Consider the following 9,828-nt stretch of genomic DNA (forward strand, 5'->3'; position numbering starts at 1 on the left):
GATCCAGATTCTAAGTCCCATTTTGGGGTTCATCATTAACTTTATGTGACTGGTCATAGACTGAGGACTACCTACAGTGGAAAGATGAGCACTATAATTATATCTGGATTTTTAAAACTCATATGCCCAAAACTTCAGCAAATACTTTCTCATGCAAATACTATACTAAACCAACACAATGATTTTAAACCATTAAGTTTTAATATTAAAACTTATAAAAATCTTGTTAAGGAATTTTTTTTCATTGAGTATTTATCTTTTATTAAAACATAAATCTAAGGCAACATAGAATAACAATGTTACATGCTAAATTTAGTGAAATGCAAACATGTAAGCTAGGAAATTGATTTAGGCAAATAAATAAGTGAGATAAAATGTACTCTGAAAAACTCCCAACTTTTTACTAGAAATTACTATTAAGAGTAATTTATTTTCTATAAAGAGAGCAAATTCATACCAGTAAGTTACTCATAAAGTAATAAAGGTGGGATACAAATCAATCAATCAAATAAATAAATGTTATATCCTTCCAGACTTGTATTGAGAAACAGAATATTTTAACAAAATAATTTTAACTAAATAATTTAATTAAAAGTAAAGGTGTAAAACAAAACTGCTTCAACAAATCATTAGCAACTATTACTATTTATTACTAATTATTCATACATGTTATAACACAAATTTTGGGTGGCCTGGGACCTCCTAAAGCAGGGCTGTCAAACTCCTGGCCTGAGGGTCGGATGGCTCATGCACTGGCCACGGCCACACCCGATTTAGTGAAGGGGGAAAAAGACCTGATACATCATGTGATGCCGTCATGACGATGTGAGTTTGATATCCCTGCTCTACAGTGTACATCATTATGGAGCATTTCTTTGCTTTTAAGGATTTTATGCAAAAATAATAAGAATATTTAATAAGAATTGTGGATTATAAGAACAAATAGAAAAAAAGCACTGCACTGCTATGTATATCACATATCAAATATTACATTTCCTTGTTTTAGCAGAAAATACTTACATTTTCTAGAATAATGTTTGGAAGGACAGTGACAAAACCCTGGCATACTTTAAATATTTTATTCATAAAAATAAAGATTTGCAAGTAGGCTATCACAAAAAAAATTACCTCAGCATCTTCCACAGTTCAAATCTTATTCTATTCAATTTCTAATTAATTTCTTTTATCTTTTATAAAGAGGCCAGGTGGTGGCACAATGGTTAGAAATATTGCAGGCTAACTCTGCCCATAACCTGGAGTTTGATCCTAACAGGGCTTGAGGTTGAATCATCCTTCTATCCTTATGAGATTGATAAAATGAGGACCCAGATTGTTGGAGTTTACAATGCTAACATTGTAAATGTCCCAGAAAGTGGTGTAAAGAACTATAAAATGAACATTGTAAATGTCCCAGAAAGTGCTGTAAAGAACTATAAAATGATATATAAGCACCACAAAACTTTACATCATAAGTGTACAATGCCTAACAGTAAACAGACACAGAAATACCTTATAAGTGCATTTTCTGAAATCTTCCTGTAATTATCGTATCTGTCATAATGTGAAAAATAAAGGTAAAAGATATAATCTTTATATAAGAGAAGAGAAACCTGATATAGTAAAAAAAAGGGAAAAAGTTGATTACTTTGAAATGCTATTTTCCATCACTATTTCATCAATAATCCAAAAGGACAGATAAAGAATGTATACTATAGGCACATACTAAATAAAGTATGCACAATAGCAGGATAATGTACACAGAATACAAATGATAACTATGTGTATATATTTTATTGTGCAGACATTATTTAATTTAGATTGTATGCGACCAATTCCAGTATCCAAAGTGATTCCTTAGTGTTCTTCTAAGAACTGGATTAGAAATTTAATTGATTAGCATAGATTATCCAAGTTCCCCCAAAATGGATAAATTTTAAGCACCATTAGGGTATCGACCACTTTCTTGATTTATAAGAGGAACACTAATTTCACTGTCCTTTGTGTAAAAAAAAAAAACTAGGGAGTATTCAAAAAAAAGTAACCCTAATATTTTTTATCGAACCTAAGTCATTAAGAACTGAACCAAAAAATGTGGAAGGTGAAGCAAAAATTATACTGATACTTCTAATATTAGTATCAGTAAATGAAACAAAAAATGAACATTTTCAGCAACTCAGATTGTACCAAGCATGCAGAAAGCAACATAAGGTAATTATACCTGTTGCAATCCATCTGTACCATACGCTGCCCTCATTTCTTCTAGCTCTTTATTTAGCTCTTCAATCTCTTGCTGCTTTCCAGCCAATTCATTCTTCATCATCTCCAGTTCTGTTACAGTATTCTGTACCTCATGATCAGTATACTTCTCTCCAAATTCCAATTCTTCTTCCTAAACCAATTCAAGGTTCTTAAAACCCAGCATGGTATAATATTGTTTTAAAGTGAAGATATGTAAAATATTTTTTTTTGCAAAATGAGACAGTACTTTAGAGCATTGCTATGTAAACTAATTTTATTAGTATAGCTTGCTCTATAACAGCAGCAGCATATTAATACAAATTAAATTTTAAAAGTTGTCTTCTCAATACTGTGAAAATGCAACAGAAAGATAGAGCACATAAACTAAAAATTATTATGGCATGCAAGTAGAAGAATTGAAGTTAATAGTCTTAATTCATTTCTCAAAGCAAATTACTTAGTGTTTTAGTATTAACTGCCACAAATTCATTATAAATACTGTACCCTAATAAAGTCAGAAGGTACATCAGTTCTTGTCAAAAAATTTCCACCATTTATCTGCATGAGAAAAATGTCTCTATGGGTTACACTTTAAAATACAACTTAGAATGCAATTGATGTCTTTTTAGAAATAAGTATCTGTCCTCTAATAAGTATACAATAGTCTCATATTTACTTCTGATTAATTATATCTCCAGTTTACTTAATCAAGAAAATAATCTTGTCAGTAAAGTAAAAGAAGGAGAAGCCTCGTGTTTTGTAATATTTTTTCACAACAAGTTGGACAATGGAAAAAAAAACACGTTTAAAGGATTTCATTGAATTTTTACAGAATTACAGGATTTACAGCATCAGGGTTTTTTTTTCTTAATGCAAAAGTGTGCCTGATAAAGATATAATGGATAATGTATGTACTTTAAAAAAGAAAATACTTCAAGGTTTCCATTGCACTGTAATACAAAATGTTTTTCCATCAAAAAGTAATAGAAATCTAATAAAGTTTCTGATATAGTTTGAGGAACTATAAAGGAAGAGTTACAGAAGAGGAAGTATCTAACCAAAACTGACAGATCCTAACAAATTGGTCAGACCCGATTAGTAGTTAAGATGAAGGACATCAACAAATCCCAGGATTAAGGCTACATTGAGAGAGAGAAAAACATGGAAGAAAAAATTATAAGACACTTCCATGCTACTGCCAAAAATTTATGTAGACACATTCAGGTGATCACCAGTTACTGAACTTAACTTGTGGAAGAAACTTACTGAGTATGATTCCAAGACTCAAATGGAAGAAAACAGAAGTAACAATTATAAGTAACTTGTATTTGGAAAATACATCACAGGTTCTATATTTCAAACATATCCAATATAACAGCTGATACAAAACTCCTGAGGTTTTCAAAAAGTTGGATTCTGAGTTGAGGAATAAAATTTTATTTGTTACATTAGTAACTAATACCTTACCTAGGACACTGAAAATCAGAACTTAAGTAAATTGAAATATTAGATATTCTGACAAAGGTTAAATAAATGTCCAATATGCATAAATTGTTAATTCAAGCATATCAGAAACAATTTATGCCTCTCATAATTTAGCCTGTCACTTTGGATCATCTTATAGATTTCAGGACCTTACATTCCAAGCTACGGCTTTGCTTATTTGAATATTTGTGCAAAATGAAGCACAACAAAAACATAATGAGTTATCAAATATTTGATAATGCTATATTAAATCATATAATTCAAACTAGAAGTGAAGCCTTTAAGCAGTAATCCTATTAACCTATGAGGAAAGGGCACAAGTGTCAAAATCTTGTTCTCACCATGATCCCTCCATCATATATGATCTATTATGGATACTAATAGACCAAAAGCCGACATAGGTTTGTTAAAACAGATCATGCCAGATTAATCTTATTGCATTCTTTGACAAAGTGACAAAATTAGTTGACCAGAGGAATGCTGTCAATATAATTTACTTGGACTTAAGTAAGGCACTTGATAAACTAGACCATAACCTACTGCTAGATGAAGTAGAAAATGTGGGTTAGACAGTATCACCACCAGATGGATTTGTAACTGGCTGACTAACCACACTCAAAAGTGTAGTCCTCAATAGAACTGCATCTACATAGAGGTATGCATTGAAGTACCCCAAGGCTCTGTTTTAGGCCCAGTACTCTTCAACATCTTCATCAATGACTTGGACAGGGGGATAGATGGGGGACTCATCAAATTTGCAAACGACACCAAGCTGGCAGGAATAGCCCACATTCCAGAAGATAGGCTTAAGATATAAAAGGATCTTGACAGCCTTGAACATTGGGCGCTATCTAACAAAATGAAATTCAATGGTGAAAAAGTAAGGTTCTACATTTAGGTAAGAAAAATAAAATGCATAGGTACAGTATATGTGGTACCTTGCTCAATAGTAGTAACTGTGAGAGGGATCTCGCAGTCCTAGTCGACAACCATTTAAATATGAACCAGCAGTGTGCAGCAGCTGCTAAAAAAACTAACATAGTCCTCAGCTGCATAAACAGGAATAGAATCAAGATCATATGAAGTGTTAATACCACTTTATAATGCCTTGGTAAGGCCACACTTGGAACACTGCATTCAGTTTTGGTCGCCACGATGTAAAAAAATACGTTGAGACTCTAGAAAGAGTGTAGAAAAGAGCAACCAAGATGATTAGGGAACTGGAGGCTAAAATATATGAAGAACTGTTGCAGGAACTGGGTATGTCTAGTCTAATGAAAAGAAAGACCAGGGGAGACAGGATAGCAGTGTTCAATATCTCAGGGGCTGCCCCAAAGAAGAGGGAGTCAAGCTATTCTCCAAAGCACCTGAGGACAGGACAAGAAGCAATGGCTGGAAACTAATCAAGGAGAGAAGCAACTTAGAACTAAGGAGATATTGCCTGACAGTTACAACAATTAATCAGTGGAACAACTTGCCTCCAGAAATTGTGAATGCAACACTGGAAGTTTTTTAAAAGATGTTGGATAATTGTTTGCCTAAACTGGTGTACGGTTTCATTGCCTAGGCAGGAGGCAATGAATTGTTTAAATTGTTCCATTCTTTTTGTTTTTTGTTCTTTATGGGTTCTGTTGGTTCATTAATTTCAATTTCAATTTAAAAAGGTTTGGATTTCTTTGCGGAATCAGTCCATTCTGAGAGATTTTTAACTTTATACACTTCCTGCTAGGCTAAGCTACTGAGAAAAGTCAAAAGAGATTCCATTTTATCCAAACATTAAACTACTGCAAAGAAGAACTAAACAGTGTGCTGGCAGCATACATAACAAGCTACCCACAAATGTATGGGAAGGTATAGCAGAAGAGTGATAAATAGGGGAACAGTCTATGTATATTGACACAATTACACACCACAAAATAGTCCAATAATATTTAATAATTACTGATAAGCCCATTTTTTCAAAACTATATTATTTGGTCACAAATATTCCTCCTAAAATTATTTTTAGGAATACTTATTTAGTTGTGTTGATTGTATAAAATAGTTCACCTAAAATAAACTCACCTAAAATAAACTAACATAATAAAAATAATTATAAAAATAAAAGCAGCATTTAAAAAACTGTTTTGTTAAGCAACGTATAAGACATCATAATCTTACCTCTGAGCTGGAGTGGAAATCTCACTTTCTAGCTAAAACAGAAATAAAAATAAAAGGATGAGAATTTTTATAGCATTCTAGCATTGGAAGATAATAAAAACCTTCAGTATCTTCAACAACAGTTGCTAGGCAGCATCTTTTATTGCTAAAACTGCTTAAAATTAAAACATGTTTTAAAAGATGCTTAAAAAGATGCTTATATTGGAAAAATGAAGCTAAATGTAATGACTTTTGAAAGTAAGGGTTGAATAATAAGACTTGAATAATAAACAAAGAGTACTCTTGCCAACTGGTAATTTGAATCTCTCTTGATATTTCTCCTTCTTGGAATTAAATTGTGAGAAACCTTTTGGAGCCTATAATCAAGTTGCCTTGAGGCGTTAGGAAACATTTTATTTTAGTGACTTCGGCCATATGCGAATCCTGGTACAAACCTTTAGTATAAACTAACATTACAGGGAATTTAGCAACACAATGTTGACATTCCTTAAAGCTGATTGTCATATTACATACAATTGCAGGTGAAAAAAAATGATTATTAGCCAACCTCAATATAAGTAGTTTTAGCTTTACAGTGAAATTGATTTCCTGGCCTGGTTTATCTAGTGGGGCTGAAAGTTGGGCCAGAATATGTGTTGTGCTTGATAGAAGCTGCTCAGATTTGTTCAGCTGGTCAATGATCTCCAAATATAATAAAGTAAATATTAAAGCCTGGCCCTTCTTGGTCTCTTGCTAACTTTTCATGCCATCATGGTATCCTTATGGACCAGCACAGGGGGTTGGGAAAAGTCGTGGTCTTGAGGAAGAGGATAGGAGTTTGGATGCAAACAGATTTATGCTCAACCTTGACAGAACAAATGGCTGTGAATTTGGAGGGACATTCAGTTCCAGAGATCTTTCAGAGTTTTATATAGTGTTATGTTATCACAGACAGAAGTGGTAAATTATTTTGAGATTCCTGTAGACTTCTGATTCCACAAATCATTTTGTGCGATTCATTTATGAATTGGGAGCTCTATTCTCAGTTAGCAGCATACTAGTTAGGTTTTATCTGGATTACTACAATGTGCTTTATATGTTGCTGCCCTTAAAGTCCACTTAGAAACTACAACTGAATGTGTGGTTGTTCAGTAGAATGTGTAAAAGATTGTGGGAGCATGAGTAGTTATGGGTGTGCTTGTGTACTCTTGTGTAACACTGGAAACATGTAAATGCACCGATTCCCAATGAAGGTCAAGGTACAATTGAAGGTGCAAGCCTGATTGTCATGCTTCAGGTACCTCTTCCTATCCAACAGGATTAATATGCTCTGAATTCAATAAAAAGCCATGCCTTTTCTGTTGCAGCACTAGTCCTTTGGGATTGCCTTCCCTTCCTCAAATATGGTTGGTCCCAACCCTGTCATCCCAAGGAAGACCCTGAAGACCTGTGTTTTCCTCCAGGAACTGATCAATTGTAACTACAGGTAATTCTCAACTTACAAGTCAGTTAGTGACCATTTGAAGTTACAACATCACTCAAAATAATGTATGATCATTTTTCATACTTAGAACTATTGTAACATCCTCATGGTCATATGATCAAAATTTAGGTGCTTGAGAACTGTTTCATATTTATGTTGGTTGCAGTGTCCCAGTGTGACCTTTTCCAATCTTCTGATAAGCAAAGTTAATGGGAAGCCAGATTCACTTAACAACCATGTTACTCACGTAACAACTGCAGTGGTTCACTTAACTGTGGCAAGCAAGATTGTAAAATGCGGCAAAACTCACTTAATAAATGTCTCATTTAGAAACAGAAATTTTGAGCTCAACTGTGGTCATAAGTTATACTTGTCAGGATTGTAATTTTATTATTTCTTTTGCATTTAATGCTTTTAACTCTTGTTAGCTATCAAAAGACTTCTGGCGGATGGATGGGTGGATGGAAGGAAGGAAGGAAGGAAGGAAGGAAGGAAGGAAGGAAGGAAGGAAGGAAGGAAGGAAGGAAGGAAGGAAGGAAATGAGCTTTTGCAGGATCATATGCTACTAATATTCTATGGGAGTACATATCTTGTGAATTCATAACTTCATTAGATAGGCAACATTTTAAATTTTCACCTATATTTCTCCAAGTTTGTAATCCTTTAAAAAGAATAAACAAAGGATAAATTTACATCAAAATCTGTTTTTCATAAAGAAATTGTTCTTAAACATTACTATTTATAAATGGAAAAATACTAACAAGGTTAAGAATATTTTCACATTTATAGATAGAAATATCTGATAATTTCTTTTGTATTTTGTGTCATGTACTGATAGCATCTGTCAGGACCCATCAGAACTTCCAACAGACATACAGGTAGTTCTTGTTTAACATCCATTTGTTCAATCACTGCTTGAAATTAGGATGGAGCTGAAGGGATTTACAACTGATCCTCAAATTTCTTAATTAGCTTCTTCTTTTGCACACTAGAGAAAGAAGCTTGATGTGAAAAACACTTTCACATATTGAGTTTCCTTCACAAAAGAAAGCCCTGGCTGCTATGTGAACAGAAGCCCTGGGCAGGGTGTGAAACAAGCTATACCAGTGTGAAAGAAGGCAGCATGGAAGAAGGTTCTGGCAGGTGTGCAATGCGATGGTGGCAGGTATAGTTGGGAAGCTGGATAGGCAGGCATCTAAAAGGACAAAGATGGTAGACAGGTGAGGAAAGTTCAAGAAGAGGCAGTCTGTTATTTCAGTAAGGCTCATGCTGGAACAGACCCAGCAGGATGGCTTGGAGTAGGGGGGATCCCCACCTATTGACCAGTGGGATTCATTTAATCATGGTAATGGAGACTGCTGGGGTTGCCAATGGCAAAGTGACGTGGTCATGTGACATCACATTTTACAACCACAGTGTTTAAGGACAGAAATTCCAGTTACAATTACCATGGATTAACTGAGGGCTACCTATATTACATTGCAATAAAATCAACTATTAACTCAATATTTACAATTTGCCAATAACCAATAACATTTTAAATAAACATCAAGGTAGATTATTTTGTGAGCTCATTTTAAAACACCACAATTTCAATAAATGCTAGTTAGTTATTTTTTTAATCAATATTTATCTTTCTCAATCCTATCAAACTCTGGCACTATAGCCTCTTATCGTGGTATTGTTATTAATACTGTTGCTCATGTAAAAAATAGTGCTTACTTTTACACGGGAAAATTACTTGCGCTTATTTTCAAAGCAAAAAAGTTAAAGCATATTTACAATATTTAATATTACTACACCATCTAACAATAAACAGGCTCTAACTTTAACCCTGTTTTTTTTTTAAATCTCAAAGTCTGAAACACTTACTTCAGTGGTATATGTGTGATCATGCTTGATCATTTCATCACTGTGCAAAGTTCTCACTGTAACAGATTCAGTTGTAGCAGCTGCTCCTCTTTGAAAGCTATGTAGGGATGCTTCTTCTGTTTAAAATTGGTTGATATCCAAACCTTCTTGTATCAATTCTTCATCTTTGACTTTTGATATCTTTTTCTTCTTCTTCTGCTTCTTAAAGGCATGCTGCCCATCAGAGTATGCTTTTCGTTGTCTAAACTGTGCAAGCTGAACATAAAAGAAAATCTTGTTAGAGCAGACATGGGCATTTTACAGCCTATGGGTCATATCCCACCCTTTCATTTTCCCTGTCTGGCCAAGGCAGCGGTGGCAGGATGGCAGCGGTGGGAAGGAAGTGGAATGAAGGGAGTGACCCTCCACAAGAGCCCCAGTTTCTCATTTGGCTCTTTGGGAAACTTGCCAACCCCTGTGTTAGAGGGAAAGATTTCCAATCTTTCATAAATGAAAGTATTTCTTTTTAATGTGTGATGTTCTACATAAACTTGCAATCTAACAGTAGGTTAACTCAGACTAAAGGTCAATGCTTGGTTTGTTTGGTTTTTACATACAAAGTGTGAAAATAA

At 34.1% G+C, this 9,828-nt stretch overlaps 1 long non-coding RNA gene across 2 annotated transcripts; it reads right to left on the reverse strand.

Annotated features, from left to right (window-relative positions):
- Positions 1–1,431: 1,431 nt before the first annotated feature.
- On the reverse strand, positions 1,432–9,474 carry LOC113428612 (uncharacterized). 2 transcript variants are annotated; one of them, XR_015745749.1, is made up of 4 exons: positions 9,218–9,474; positions 5,884–5,915; positions 2,743–2,796; positions 1,432–2,389 (listed from the first exon to the last, which is right to left on the reverse strand). It is a non-coding gene; the product is annotated as an uncharacterized LOC113428612 (long non-coding RNA). The 2 variants fall into 2 exon arrangements; XR_015745750.1 differs by lacking the exon at positions 2,743–2,796.
- Between the last annotated feature and the right edge of the window lie 354 nt (positions 9,475–9,828).

The sequence above is a fragment of the Notechis scutatus genome, chromosome Z (assembly GCF_049901735.1).
Source record: "Notechis scutatus isolate UNSWTSFEM ecotype Mainland chromosome Z, rNotScu1.2, whole genome shotgun sequence".
Taxonomy (NCBI): domain Eukaryota; kingdom Metazoa; phylum Chordata; class Lepidosauria; order Squamata; family Elapidae; genus Notechis; species Notechis scutatus.